General features: G+C 42.4%; 1 long non-coding RNA gene across 1 annotated transcript; it reads right to left on the reverse strand.

Annotated features, from left to right (window-relative positions):
• Positions 1-652: 652 nt before the first annotated feature.
• LOC130682692 (uncharacterized) lies at positions 653-15,451 on the reverse strand. The gene is made up of 3 exons (XR_008995982.1): positions 15,321-15,451; positions 3,356-3,488; positions 653-734 (listed from the first exon to the last, which is right to left on the reverse strand). It is a non-coding gene; the product is annotated as an uncharacterized LOC130682692 (long non-coding RNA).
• Between the last annotated feature and the right edge of the window lie 502 nt (positions 15,452-15,953).

The raw sequence follows: 15,953 nt of genomic DNA on the forward strand, positions 1-15,953 counted from the left end.
CTTTAAATCTGGTCAACAATTAATGAGGCTTTCATTTCAAGGAGAGAGAGGGCGCTAACTGCCACCACTTGCTCAGGGTCCCGTGGCACCCACTTCATGGAGATGCTGCACTGGACCACCCAGCTCGGCCGCCAGTGCCGCGATCCCCGTCCTGAGAAGCCGGCAGAGCACCTGAGAGCAGCTGTTTTCTGTCTGCTCTGCATGAGCAGGTAACACGCTGAACATTGTTTACTTCCAGTAATGAAAAGAATGGAAGTGGCATAAAAAGGCACAGAGTAACCCAAATTAACACAAATCTTCTGAAGGGCAGCACTCCTTTGGGACCCCCTTCCTTTTTAAAATAGCCGTCTTTTCCAACTGTGGAGCTCAGTGCTTGACAGTATGAGTAACATGGCAACTCCATCCAGAACTTTCTGCTGGGTGGAAGTATCCTGTTCTGTGTGTCCAATAGGGTGGCCACTAGCCACGTGTAGTTACTGGACACTTGAAATGTGGCTACTGTGACAAGGAGCTGGATTTTTTGTTGAATTTTAATTAATTAAAATTTAAACTTATGTAGCCACATGTGGCAAGTGGCTACCGAATTAGAGCACAGCTAGAAAATCAAAAGGCTTGCTCAGCTGAGGAAATGATTGTTCCTGCAGCAGCTCATTAAGAGTTGGTTTCCTCTTTAGTGCTGATGCAGACCCACGAGCCTGGGTGAGGGACGGCGCCTGTGCCGCCCCAGTTTCCACCTACATTGTACAGAAGTGCAAAGAGCAGCAAAAGTCAGGAAAAAGAACTAATAAAACCTAGCTAAACCCTAGAGCAAGAGCCACCCAGTTTTCGTAGAAACTGCCCGAAGCTAACACGCCTGCCCTAAGTTAGATAACCAGAGCTGGGCAGTAGCCTCGGGACATAACCCGTGATAAGTCACGAAGACACGCTTGTGTGAGCTAGAGATTACGGGGAGCGGTTAGGTAACCGGGGCGTTCTCGTTTCAACTCCATTGGTTAAAATATAGAATATATAGAATGTGTTTTAAAATTATTGGTTGTAGAAATGCGCGGGCTTCGGTGCAACCACTGTGAAAACCCTATATAATCCCTACCTAAAGTTGCCTAGGGGTCGGCAGCTCGGACTCGGCCTGCGTGTCAGGGGCGGTGCTGTCGGCCCCAGCTGGCTGGCTGAATAAAGACTTTGCTTGGATTTACATCTCCGTGTCCGTGTGGTTTGCTCTCTGGGGAAACCCCGGAGTCCTGGACCCTAACAACATGAGGCATTTATCCTGAATTTCACTAGAAATGTTGCTAATTCAAAGCTTCTCTGAGTGAAAAATTCTCTCAAAAAGTTCAAAAATGTGTAGAACAGAAAAAAGATCCATGTTAAATACTAAGTGAGGACTATATTTATCAGCAACTAAATGGAATCACACACCCTCCTAAAAAAAGTTCAGAGTTTTATATGTAAGCAATGAGAATATCTTTTCTCATCAAGCTAGCCATGAAATGAATGCTACAAATAGGAGAATCCAGATACATGTCTAACCAGGAAGACTGTGTAATATAACAGTTAAAAATGTAGGCATAGTTAGAATTGTTTTTAAATAATGGCTCCCGAACTTTTTGGTCATCTGACCTTGGGCAAGTTATTTAACTACTCTAAATCCTGAGTTTGTTGATCTGTAAAATGGAGATAATGGCAGCACCCACTTCACAGTGTTGTTGTGAGGATTAAGTGAGATAACCATTAACAAGTCTTCGGCCTGTGTGTGGTAACATCCAAGGGTAGTAAATAAATCGTAGCTCTTACTATTTGTTGTTCCTCCTCCATAAAATGTACACCAATAATCATGTGGGAAGCTCAGAGGTGTTTTTTTTAATCCCCTTTAGTCCTCAGAGGCAGGACCTGAGCACTCACTGGCCCTTCATGGTTCATTAATAACATTAAATAACAAATTATTTAATGAAATAATTTATTCATTAAAATATTTTTTAATCATACACTGATGTTCTTAGGCTACGCACTTGGAGATGCCTAAACCAGCCTTGTCGACTCTTCTAACTGTCTGTTCTTGACCTTTCATCCTCAAGGTGTGATCAGGAAGCGCCTCTGCATGTTTTAGAGGCGGGCTATTGCTCAGCAAACAGGGTATAGCTCACGTGGATGCCAAGAACGGCAGAGCTTAAGGAGTAGGTGCACAGATAAAGTAGGTGCACTGTTTTCCCAGATGCCAAGACCTGTTGGGATTTATCTGTCTTTACCTTATAAAAATAGAGTAAATACTATGTACTCTGTTTTAAAGATAATACCAAGAGCCACACTTTTATCTACTAGGATACTAAGTCAGAGCTTACTCTCAGGTTGTCTTGTCGCAACTACTGAGTAATTGTTATATTTAGAAGAGATAGGCTGCAAATAAAAGTGAATTAAACACATCTTGAGACATGTTGTACATCTGTATCTCACGAGAAAAACTCTCATCTTGACTTGGCAATTAAAAAATATATGTGCATATGCACACACATGTTCACACTGCCTACCTACCTTTTTTGAACTGTTGGTGGGGAGCAAGGGAAATCATAAGTAAAACTGCATCCAACCCTGAAACTTTAAGGAACACTTTAATTTGTATTGGCAAACATCTGTTTTTCATAATCTCTTGCTTCCTAAATAAAACCGTCTTTTGAAAGGGCTCTGGTAACATGCTCCGCAAGCTGATCACATGCGCATTAGGTCCGCTGTTAACCTCGCATCCCCCATGACCCTCTTTCAGTAAACAATGGGAAATATTGAAATAGACTTTCAAAATTGTTATGCTTTCGCCTTGGGATATAAAAGTAAAACGAAAACGTTTTGCCGTCTTCCGGTTTCAGCCACAGGGGCTGGACTGGAGTTTTCAGGGCTGCGGGTGAACCCAGCAGGTTTCACTCTGTGAAGCCTTGTGCCCTTTCCTACAGACGGTCCCGCGCTGCTGACTGTCGGGGGAGCCTGGGAGAACCACGAAGGGCCAGCGAGGGCTCAGGCCCTGCGGCTGAGGACTACAGGTCCAGAACCCCCCAGAACAAGCCTGAGGCAGCGGGAGACTCTTCAAGCACCCGGAGCCCCTCCCCTCCCTGCCTCTTCCGCCCTCCCCTCTGCGGATCATCAGCCTTTACTGATCACAGCTGGGCACTAAGTTTCTGCATAAAAAGATGAATAAGACAGACCCTGGCCTTCAGGAAATCGTGATCTCATGAGGGCAAGAGGTTAAGTAGGATTCACACGCAGGTAACCAGAATAAAAATCAGTTTACGTTCACCGTGCTGCGCAACAAACAAGCCTCCCCGTGGTGGAGGGGGGCCAAAGAAATCTTGGCTCCAGGGCAGGTACCTACCCCGCTGCTTGTCTTCCCAGAATGCCCCTGAAGCGCGTCCTTCCCGGGCTGTCAGAGGACGGCCTCTGCACCAGGCTCCTGCCTGGCGTTTGGCTGTAGAGTTGAACCACAGGGCGCTGCCCCGAACAGCCCACTGTTTAGTGGAAAACAGACAGACGTACATCACCAATAAGCACAATAATAGGGCAAGGGCGAGGTATGCCGAAAGCAAGGGGAGGGTGAACTACAGATGGAACCTGGGGAGACAGCCCCCCGCACCCCATTAGACCCCTGAAAATTAAGCTAGGTAAAGAATGTTCGTTTTAATTTAAGTTCCTCTTTCATGAAACAAACATCAACAATAACAAAAAGAATCAGATAAATGCTATCTTTACTGTACTGTTGAAACTTGAAGTTTTAAATAGGATTTAGTGGAAGCATCCTGCTTCTCAGCGGCAAGCACAGGGAAGTAGTAAGTTTGTGTGATTTGTGTTGGTCCTGAAGTTTATTTGGGTGTTGTTTTGGAGGGGTAGCTTTTCCTTGTTTGATTCTTTAGAATAACAAACAGCAGCTGACAACAGAATGTGTCGGTACTACTCTGCCACAGCTCTCAAGTTCTCAAACAATCCTCAGTAGCCTTTGAAAGCCGAACACACAAAGCACCTTCACTGGGAAAAACAAGAGGGCAAAGAAACAACCACCGCCACTACCAAGTCTCTACACTCAGGGGAAGCTTCCTTGCTTGGCCTACCTCTGCTGATTGGTAATTTGTAATTCAGGTTAAAAGCAAAACACAAGTAGGCATTGTTCGGATACTTGCCCTGATAACATCCCAAGAAAACGCTAGAGCTGGCAAGAGAGAAAAGCAGATGATGCTCAATGCCGTCATTTGAGTTTAAAAAGCACTGTGATTTTTCTTTCAAAGGAACATCTTCAGTTTCCAAGACCGTTCCCATGGTTTGGTTTCTAACTGTAGGTCAAAAATTTCCACTGGGCTCCCTCCTGAGCACAAACCCTGCTCGGTGGAGGGCGCGTGATGCTGCTGCCTTTCCCGCCTGCCCGTGGACCCTGAGGGGACGCGGCTGCACCGCAGGCAGACTCAGCTGGACCGTGTTGCTTTATGCATTGGCCTCCCTCAGCCAAAAGAATTATTTTGCTTCTCCTTTGCCTATAAAAATAAGGAGAGCTCATCAGACTGACATGCCAGGTCTTTTGCAATTACAGTTGATCTCTCTTGGCTGATAAGAATAATACTTTAAAGTGCTTTAAAGTTAACAAAATGAACCTTTTGCATATGTCTTTATTTAACCCTCCCCACTTGCAAATGAGGCCAATGCTCAGAGAAGTAACTTGTCTGAGACCACTTAGGTAACACAGCTCCCAACACCGGCTGCGGGCCCCAACCCTGTCTCCCATCATCTTGTAGCTGCATCTCCCACGGATGTGCCACTTTCACCTGCTCTTTCTCAGTGTTGCTCCACCTCTGGCCGGCTCCTGGGACTCACCCAACCTGGAATCACACTTACCCCTTCTCTCTGCCCGCCTGCCCACCCTGCCCTCCTCCTCACCACTCATCCCAGCCACCCAGCAGCCGAGGGGTCTCCAGTGCCAATCCGTCAGCGGTGAGCACGTGGTGGCTGCTAGGAAGGAAACAGTCTGTCAGATTTGGGTTCAAATCTCAGTTCTTCCCTTTGTTAACCGTGTGACCTTAGAGAGTGACTTAACTTCTATGAATCAGTTTCATCATCTCTCAGAGGCACACTGAAATGCCAGTCTTCAAGGACCGGCTCAGTGCAGAGATGGGCTGCTCTGTGCATCTGCAGCTCCTACTCTGTCCTCAGTCAGAGCTGCGGAGTCCAAACAGGTTCATTAAATACACACACATATGGAGACTTCTGGTTAATATGAGCCTCAATAAGTATTTATCTCCATTTCCATCTTAAATGCTAATTAAATGACAGTGAAGAAAAAAGGTATGGACTCAAAATAACAAAGAAATGAAAAAGGAAAGGAAAGGAAATGGGGGATGCGAGACCAGTCAAGTTTGAGGCAAGAAGACATTTTTATATAGAAAGACACAAAATTTGTCCTCATGTTCCCTTTCTTGTGAGCCTCTGGAAGATGTACTTCAGCAAAATAAGGGTATAAACCAGGCAAGAAGAAGACATAGGATGCAGAAAGCAGAAGCTCTGGCCCAGGAGAGGGGCACAGAAGCCCGAAGACCTGGTCCAGACCAGTTGGGGACAGGGAGATGCCAGGAGGCTGAAGGACCAGATGGAGCTCAGGATGATGTCTGGGAATTTGAAAAAATTATTTCTGGGCATGTGACAGATTTGTTGGGAGAGTTGGACAAAACTGAACAATAGACACATAGAAAACTAAGCAAATGGAGAACACAGTCATTATTTATTCCGTGGGTGGGGAGAAGTGGTCAGAGAAAGAAAATGTAAACATAGACACAGCTTGGTCTAGAAGTGATTGTGTACATAGTTAAATAATGTAAATCACCAATACTTATCTAGCCAAAATATCAGATGTGATTATGTTGTACAGATGGAGGGAAGGGGTGTGTGTAGGAACAGTGGGGCTTCCAAATGCCACAGTAAACAGTTCACAGGTCTAAAACCCATCAGTCAGTAGATGCATAGTAAGCACATTGTGTAGAAATAGAGAGTAAATATCAGAAGAGCTATAGGAAATTAGAGGTGTTGGGCACCTCTGGGGCAAAGTATTAAACAAGGAGACAGTTGGGCCCAAGGACCACAATCTTTCCTGGAAAGTCTTTAGCTCTACTTTAGCTTTTGAGCTGTGTACGTTTATTACTTTGATAAAAATTTTTAAATAGTCACTATTTAGTTAAATAGTGTGAAATACAACAACTAAGACCTGTATTTTACAAATTTAAATAATGGAAGGTAGTTTTACCAGTATGATCAGCAAGTATTTGGTCTTAAATGAGACAGACCTGGTAAATAGAAACTTCACACTGAGAAGACCCCTGGACACCACCTACGACGAGCCTACAAAAGTTCTATTACTGCTGACAGTGCCATAAGGCTCCCACGGAAAGTCAGGAAGGTTTTCTCTACTAAGTTCTTTTTGTTTATAAAATTGGGATAATCAACTTCCCTAGGATCTTTCTTATTAGCATATTAAAATCCTGCTACAAACTCACTTAGAACTGAATGAGATTTAAGAACCCCACCCAAGAGCCATATGGCTGTTATGAAAACCCCAAGAGGACCTTACATATGGGCAATGTGGGTTGTATAACACAATTCTGTAAGTCATTCCTCAAGGGTTGATGAAATCCTGCACCAAATGAAACCCAGATGGTGGTCCCATCTTAGAGTGGAGAGAGATGTTGAAGGAACAATTATTGTCCCTAAGGAGCTTATAATCAAATGGAGAATCTATTACAGCCTGGCTCAGGAAGGTGCACCCTTTGGTTCTGTCATTCCTTTGCCGTAAGCCACCCTCAGACTGTTGAGGAACCTATCACTCTCCTGTAGCTGGCTGCCCACCTGGTGCTCCCCCAGTGTCTGCTCCTAGACGTCATCTGCCATAGCATAGTTCTACTGATGAAATGCTGAGGAAATTACACTCGTGTGGTGGAATGTCAGGATCTTTTTCAAGCCCCCATTGCCTGGACAGAGGCAAGACTGAGCTGGTTCACTGTGAACAGCACACGAAGGCTGACTGTGTAGGAGGAATGCCTGAAAGACGCTAAGGTCAGAGACAGGCTGTGTTCTTATTGTGTGTAAGTGTAACTCTGGGGAGAGGAATCCTGGGGCAGAATACCTCTAAAATTGAAATCAAAGGGAGAAATAAAGTTTAAAACCCGTTTATTGCTTACAAACTGCAGTCCAGGGCCATCACTTTCCTGCTTCACTAGAAGCAAGCAAGACCTCCCCCAAATCTCAGGTTCAGATAAGCCCTTGGTTGCCCAGGTAATTACCCATTGATATGGAGATGAGCTACCTCTCTCCACCCCTGAGGAATGCCTGTTGATATGTAGATGCACTAAAGCCAGATGAGATATTCTGGAAATATTACAATTTTACCCACAATAAGATATTTTAGGAAGTATAATGAAGCTTCCCAAATAAACTATTCTAAGTATACTCTTTCCAAGTATAAAAGTACTCCAAGAGGTACAGCTTTGTAAAATTACAATCCCTATTCCCAAACTTTATGCTCCATTCATTTATGTCTGGATCCACACTGTATCACAGATGACAGGGGAAAAGAGCATCATAATTAGGCACATTTATAAATGGCATCAAAGAAGTCAACTAGGCAGAATAGTCACATGAGAAGTGGATCCTGACATACATTTCAGAGACATCAAAAAAGCCCAAAATTTCAATGGGAATGAGCTAGTCTTCTCCAGAAGGGAATGCCTAGGGAAGACCCAGAAGTGAACTCTGGGGTAAGCAGCACTGTACAGGGCTTCATCCCTCTGAAGCCACAATTAATGGTACAGACACCTTTCCTAAAAAAATGCACGTGAGCATATAGTTACCAACTTGTGTGCAACTTTATGGCATTCAACACCCAGAAGCCCATCCTTATCTTTGCTGGCAGACCATGGATTCCAGATTAAGAATTCTTCCTAAAATGACCCGGGTCCTGGCCCTGAGTCCAGCAGATGGGAATTCAAGTCCTAACTAACTTTTCCACTTACTAGCCATGAATCTTGGCCATGCCACTTACTCTGCATTTCCCCCACCCTCAACTGCAAAATGAGCTTATGATGCTTATTTTAAGGATTAAAATCACATGGAGGATAAACACAATAGCATGCTACTTGCACACAAATTCAAAACAGTGGCTGGATGTATCGATGAAGCTTGTGTGCAGTCCCTAGGAAAGCACTGGAGGCCCTGAAGGAGTATGGGTGATTTCTAACATGCATGATTAACCACAGGCCCTCACCTCTGTAAGTAAATCAAAGAGAGACAAACACAGGGCCTGATCTAGGGAACCACCCCAGCAGCGCACCCTAATTCTTCTGGCATGGCTGTGAGCAACAGGAATGAAAGGTGAGTAGGTGGCTTTGCTGTGCTTTCAAAGGACTCTTGGCAGTGAGGTGACATGAAACGATGTCTGCTGGTAAGCTGGGTCAATCAGAAAAGCCAAAGATAACCTAATTTTGCAGAAAACTGGAAAACAGGGCTAAGCCCATGGCACTGGGTATTTCACAGGGGCTTCTGCACAGTGGTAATCAGACATGTATCCACTATTCCTGTGCTCTGTCTCCAATCCCCTGTAAAAACCCTCTCTCACCTCCAACCTCTTGCCCCATGTTTTTGCTTTATATTACATTTCCTCTCCAGGAAGCCAGAATGTACTATTTGCTCCACATCCCCCCTCCTGCATAAAACCATTACATTCCTTCTGGTGACTTCTGCTGACACCTGTGCTGATTGTTTTGATATCCCTGGCTTTCCAAATTGAAGTGCAATGCTCTTGAGGCTAATCTTCCCTGTATACCCCTAAGCACTGTGCACAGGGGTTGTCTCCATATACAACTGGTACTTATGGAATCTTTATCTCCAAATGTTATAATTTCTAGTTATGTAAGAAGCTACTCCAGTACAACTGGCTGCTCTCACCTCAACTTGCTTAAGGGTCTGAACCACACATAAGTCATACAATACCAACCCTTGAATAAACATGCTTGGCTGGCCATGAAGAACTCAGCGCTACTGTACAGCCACTCATGTGTTCCCAATTAATCACCAACAGCTAAAGAAGAAACTAATTGGTAAAACCAGTATTGCTTGAGGAAGGCCCCTGGCCAACCTTCTAACCATGGGGCCTGTTCACACTCTCCTCTGTATCTGCGGACCACCACGGTCAGGCAGCCTTGAAGCAGTCCTCACTTCCTGTCCCATCCTGCTCTGCTCCGTCACCACGCCTGCTTGTGCATTCTGCATGTCTCAGCCCTCGGAGCCCTGCAGCATTTGGTCAGCATCGCCCTTCTGACGTACACCATCCTCTGCATCACATTATAATTCTCTTCTCTTCTTCCCAACAGCACCCAATTCACAGCACGACACTTCCCCAGAGGTGTGAGGACACAGAGAAGCTGGAGCACAGGCCCTCCATCTGCTCCAAAGAACAAGTCCTGGACACACCACTTCTCTGACCAAGGGTGTGCTGACAACTGGCAGCCATCACATTCCACAGGCCCAGTGCTGGCTCATCCTGAACATCACTGGTACAGCAGCAAGGCCACAATGCCCAGACCTTCAGAGCCAGCTTTTGGAGAACAATGGACGGAGATGGCTAAGAGATCACACAGATAGTCATAGGCAGAAGAGATTTACAGTTTGAATAAGTCTGTGAAACCAAATCTCCATCATGTGTGCCAAAAATATGGATCAACAGACTGCAGCTGCAATTTAATCTAATTTGTTTTACAAAGAAAGAAGATCAATAACAGCTACATAGCTTGATAAGGAGGAGCACTGTCTACACTCCCTGTCTATACCTCATTTCCTCTTCAAGCCACTTCATCCCAATACTCCACTGTCACTACCCTAACCAAGACCTCGTTATACAGATGATACTAATGGAGTGCTTACTACTGTTCGCCTCACACTGTGGCCTCCAAACACTGCATAAGAATGACCTGGAATATTTATTCTAGGGATGCAAGGATGGTACAACATTTGAAAATCCATCAACATCATCCACCACATAAACAAAAAGAAAGACAAAAACCACATGATCATCTCCATAGATGCTGAAAAAGCATTTGACAAAATTCAACATCCATTCATGATAAAAACTCTCAACAAAATGTGTATAGAGGGCAAGTACCTCAACATAATAAAGGCTGTATATGACAAACCCACAGCCAACATCATACTTAACAGCAAGAAGCTGAAAGCTTTTCCTTTAAGACCAGGAACAAAACAAGGATGCCCACTTTCCCCACTTCTATTCGGCATAGTACTGGAGGTCCTAGCCATGGCAATCAGACAACACAAAGAAATAAAAGGCATCCAGATTGGCAAGGAAGAAGTCAAACTGCCCCTGTTTGCAGATGACATGATATTGTACATAAAAAACCCTAAATAATACATTACAAAACTACTAGATCTAATGTCTGAATTCAGCAAAGTTGCAGGATACAAAAATAATACACAGAAATCTGTTGCATTCTTATACACTAATGATGAAGTAGCAGAAAGAGGAACCAGGAAAACAATTCCATTCACAACTGCATCAAAAAGAATAAAATACCTAGGAATAAACTTAACAAAGGAAGTGAAAGACCTATACTCTGAAAACTACAAGACACTCCTGAGAGTAATAAAAGAAGATACCAATAAATGAAAACACATCCCGTGCTCATGGATAGGAAGAATTAATATTGTCAAAATGGCTATCCTGCCTAAAGCAATCTACAGATTCAATGCAATCCGTATCAAAATACCAACAGCATTCTTCAATGAACTGGAACAAATAGTTCAAAAATTCATATGGAACCACCAAAGACCCCGAATATCCAAAGCAATCCTGAGAAGGAAGAATAAAGGTGGGGGGGGGATTAAACTCCCCAGCTTCAAGCTCTACTATAAAGCCATAGTAATCAAGACAATTTGGTACTGGCACAAGAACAGACCCATAGACCAATGGAACTAGAGAGCCCAGATATAAACCCAAGCATATATGGTCAATTAATATATGATAAAGGAGCCATGGACATACAATGGGGAAAAGACAGCCTCTTCAACAACTGGTGTTGGCAAAACTAGACAGCTACATGAAAGAGAATGAAACTGGATTATTGTCTGACCCCATACACAAAAGTAAACTCAAAATGGATCAAAGACCTGAATGTAAGTTATGAAACCATAAAACTCTTAGAAGAAAACATAGGCAAAAGTCTCTTAAATATAAACATAAGCAACTTTTTCCTGAACACATCTCCTTGGGCAAGGGAAACAAAATAAAAAATGAACACATGGGACTACATCATGCTAAAAAGCTTCTGTACAGCAAAGGACATCATCAGCAGAACAAAAAGACATCCTAAAGTATGGGAGAATATATTTTTAAATAACATATCCAACAAGGGGTTAACATCTAAAATATATAAAGAGCTCACAAGCCTCAACACCCAAAAAGCAAATAGCCCTATTAAAAAATGGGCAGAGGATATGAACAGACTGTTCTCCAAAGAGGAAATTCAGATGGCCAACAGGCATATGAAAAGATGCTCCACATCGCTAATTATGCGGGAAATGCAAAGTTATCATCTCACGATGAGATATCATCTCACACCAGTTAGGATGGCCAGCATCCAAAAGACATGTAAAAACAAATGCTGGTGAGGTTGTGGAGAAAGGGGAACCCTTCTACACTGCTGGTGAGAATGTAAACTAGTTCAACCATTGTGGAAAGCTATATGGAGGTTCCTCAAAAAAATCGAAATAGAAATACCATTTGACCCAGGAATTCCACTTCTAGAAACTTACCCTAAGAATGCAGCAGCCCAGTTTGAAAAAGACAGATGCACCCCTAGGTTTCTTGAAGCACTATTTACAATAGCCAAAAAATGGAAGCAACCTAAGTGTCCATCAGTAGATGAATGGATAAAGAAGATGTGGTACATATACACAATGGAATATTTTTCAGCCATAAGAAGAAAACAAATCCTACCATTTGCAACAACATGGATGGAGCTAGAGGGTATTATGCTCAGTGAAATAAGCCAGGCAGAGAAAGACAAGTACCAAATGATTTCACTCATCTGTGGAGCATAAGAACAAAGCAAAAACTGAAGGAACAAAACAGCAGCAGACTCATAGAACCCAAGAATGCAGTAACAGTTACCAAAGTGAAAGGGACTGGGGAGGATGGGTGGGAAGGGAGGGATAAGAGGATTAAGGGGCATTATGATTAGTGCACATAATATAGAGGGGGCACGGGGAAGGCAGTATAGCACAGAGAAGACAAGTAGTGATTCTATAGCATCTTACTACGCTGATGGACAGTGACTGTAATGGGGTATGTGGTGGGGACTTGATAATGGGGGAAATCTAGTAACCACAGTGTTGTTCATGTTATTGTGTATTAATGGTACCAAAATAAAAAGTAAAATAAAAAAGAATGATCTGGAATGCTTGTGAAAAATTAAGATTTCTGAATCCTAAACCCAGGAAAAAGAAAAACTCACCAACCCAGAATTCTATATTCCAGAAAAAGTATGTTTTCTTTTAAACCTCTAAAAATGAAGTCGGGTAAAAACATTTTCAGGTAAACAAAAACTTTGGGAATTCTTTGTGAACAGATATATTCTTCAAAATATGCTACAGAAAGTTCTTCAGACCAAAAACAAATGAGAATAAAAAGGATCTCCAAGAAGAATGAACACCACTGGAAATGGTAAATATAAGAGATTAGATATATTTTCTTCTCTTAATTTCATTAAAAAGCATATGTCTATTTAGTGCAAAAAGTAAAATAATGTATTGTGGTTTCCTAAAATACACAGCTGGAATCTATGTGACCACAAGAGCACAAGGGACTAAAACGATAGGTAGCCGAAACTAGGCTATTGCAAGTTTCCTATATTTTATATTTCATGTGATAGTACAATATCAACTCTAAGTAGATTGTAACAAACTGAAGGTGCAGATTTTATTGCCCAGAGCAGCATATTCTCAAACGGTGGTCCCTGACCAACAGCATTTGCGTCACCAGGGAGTTTGTGGGAAATGTACATTCTGGCGCCCCACCTCCAACCTACTGAACCAGAGCCCTGGGATGGGGCCCAGTGGTTTGTTTTAACAAGCCTTCCAGATGGTTCAGAGCCACATGAAGTTTGAGAATCACTTCCCTAGAGCAACCAGTTAAAAAATAGTGCAAAAACACATTGTGGAAAAGCCAACAGAATAATTACAATGGAACATTAAAAAGTAATTTACTCAAAAAAAAAGGCAAGAAGGGAAGAACAGGGGAAAAATAGAGAAGAAAGAGAAATAAGAGATGCATACCCCATTAATTCTGCAAAATGGCAGAATTAATCCAACCCTATCAATCATTTCATTAAGTATAAATAGACTAAAAAGGCAAATTGATTAAATTTGCCTTTAATTAAAGGCAAAGATTTGCAGAGTGAAAAAAAAAAAGCAAGGCCCAACTATATTCTGTTTACAAAAGACTTACTTTAAATACAAAGGTGCAAACAGATCGAAAGGAGAGGATTAAAATAGATATGCCATGCAAACACTACATATATAACAGCTGAAGTGTCTATATCAGTATATGACAAAATAGGCTTCAAGATAAGGAGACTACCAGAAATAAAGAGATATATTTCATAATGATAGAAGAACCAACATCACAAATACTTGACAATCATATGTGTGTGCACCTAATACTATTTTGAAATGCATGAAACAAAAATTGCAAGAACTAAAAAGAAAAACAGATAAATCCACAATGCGGTTAGATAATAACTCTCCCTTCTCATTAATTGTCAGAACAAGATGGAAGTACCAGTAAGGAAATGGAAGATCTGAATGACATCACCACGTCCTTGCCCTAACTGACATTGAGAGAACACGACACCCAACAACTGTAGAATACACAGCACATGCACCTTCATATGCTGGGTCATAAAGCAAGAACAGGTAAATTTCAAAACATCAAACCTGACAGAATCTCTTCAATGAATGGTGCTGGAACAACTGGACATCCACATGCAAAAAAAATGAATGTAGATATAGACCTTACACCCTCCGCCACAAAATTAACTCAAAATGGATCATAGACCTAAATGTAAAATAAATTAAAAAAACATTAAAACCCCTACAAGATAACACAGTAGAAAACCTCAATGACCTTGGGTATGGTTATGCCTTTTTAGCTACAGCACCAAAGACGTGATCCATCCAAGAAAGAAAAAATTGATAAGTGGACTTCATGAGAATCAAAGACTTCTGCTCTGCAAAAGACAACATCAAGAGAATTAGAAAAACCCAAGATTCAGAAAATATTTGCAAAGACACATCTGATAAAGGACTACTATCCAAAATATTCAAAGAACTCTTAAAATTCAACAATAAGAAAACAAACAGCCTGATTAAAAAAAAAAACGGGCCAAAGACATTAACAGAGAAACATCAAAGAAGATAAACAGATGCAAATGAGCATATTAAAAGATGTTCCACATCACATAAGCAAATTACAAATTACAACAGTGAGAGCCAGTACACAGCCAAAATCTGGATGACTGACAACACCAAATACTAGCAAGGATGTGGGGCAACAGGAACTCTCATTCATTGCTGGTGGGAACGCAAAACAGCACAGCCACTTGGGAAGAGAGTTCGGCAGTTTCTTACAAAACTAAACGTACTGTTACGTAAGAGCCAACAATTGTGCTCCTTGATATTTACCCAAAGGAGTTGAAAAATTACATCCACACAAAACCTGCACACAAATGTTCATGGCATTTTTACTCATACTTTCCAAAACTTGGAAACAACCAAGATGTCCTTCAGCAGGTGAATGGATAACTAAACCGTAGTACATCCAGATACTCAAATATTATTCAGCACAAGAAGAAATGACCTATCAAGCTATGAAGAGACATAGAGGAACTTTAAATGCATTTTACTAAGTAAAAGAAGACAATCTGAAAAGGCTACATACTGTTTGATTTTAACCATGTGACATTCTAGAAAAGGCAAAACTATGGAGACGATAAAAAGATCAGTAGTTTCTCAGGGTTGAGTTTGGGCATGGGGGAAAGATGAGTAGGCAGAGCACAGAGGAAGCAAACAGATGCGCTCAGGCTAGAAGGGATGCAGAAATGGTCAGGTGGGTCAGAGGGTCCCAAACAGGACACTAGATGAAATAGATCATGGCCAGATCCATGGACCCAAGGACCCACCTCTACTCTACTGAGAAGAACTGGCAGTGCTAGACCTGTAATTGCCTGTTATTAGTTATAACTTACGGTGTTCATTTATGCTGCAGGTAACACGGTTCCATTCTTCTCATTGGTCTTTACAGAGACCTGAGTAATATTCAGGCATTGCTAAGAGATGTTCCTGAAAAGGGTAAACCTAAGCCAGACTTGAATCCCCACCTGGGTGCCAAACGAGTGAGAACAGGTAAGCAGACTGTTTACAGGATGGCCCTGGACCGGGGCTGTGTTTCTTTCTGGGTGTGCCTCCCTGCAATCTGAGGTCTCTGCTGACTCTGCTGTCTGACAGGCCAGCAGCAGCAGGCAGTGGTGCCGAAATGACGGATGACTCCATCGGCAAGAATGCAGCAGGTAGTCCTGCGTCATGACACAGCACCGCTCTGTCTCCAAGCACTACCACTTACTCTGCTCTGAAGGAAACAGGACTCCTCTCGCTTACACAGTAACTGGTACAACCCCAGCATTATCCTAAGCTTTCTACTTCAACATTTCAAATGCTTTTACGTCCTCATGGTATTGCTGAGATCTAAAACAAAGGTAAAAGTTAATACGCAGGTCTTGATGGGGATGTGGGCAAAGGATTAAGAAAATTGTTCTTCTCTGTGTAAGAATTTGACCTGTGGGTAACTTCCAGGCTCTGTTCCCCTGGAGACAGATAAAGAC

The sequence above is a fragment of the Manis pentadactyla genome, chromosome 2 (assembly GCF_030020395.1).
Source record: "Manis pentadactyla isolate mManPen7 chromosome 2, mManPen7.hap1, whole genome shotgun sequence".
Classification (NCBI taxonomy): Eukaryota; Metazoa; Chordata; class Mammalia; order Pholidota; family Manidae; genus Manis; species Manis pentadactyla.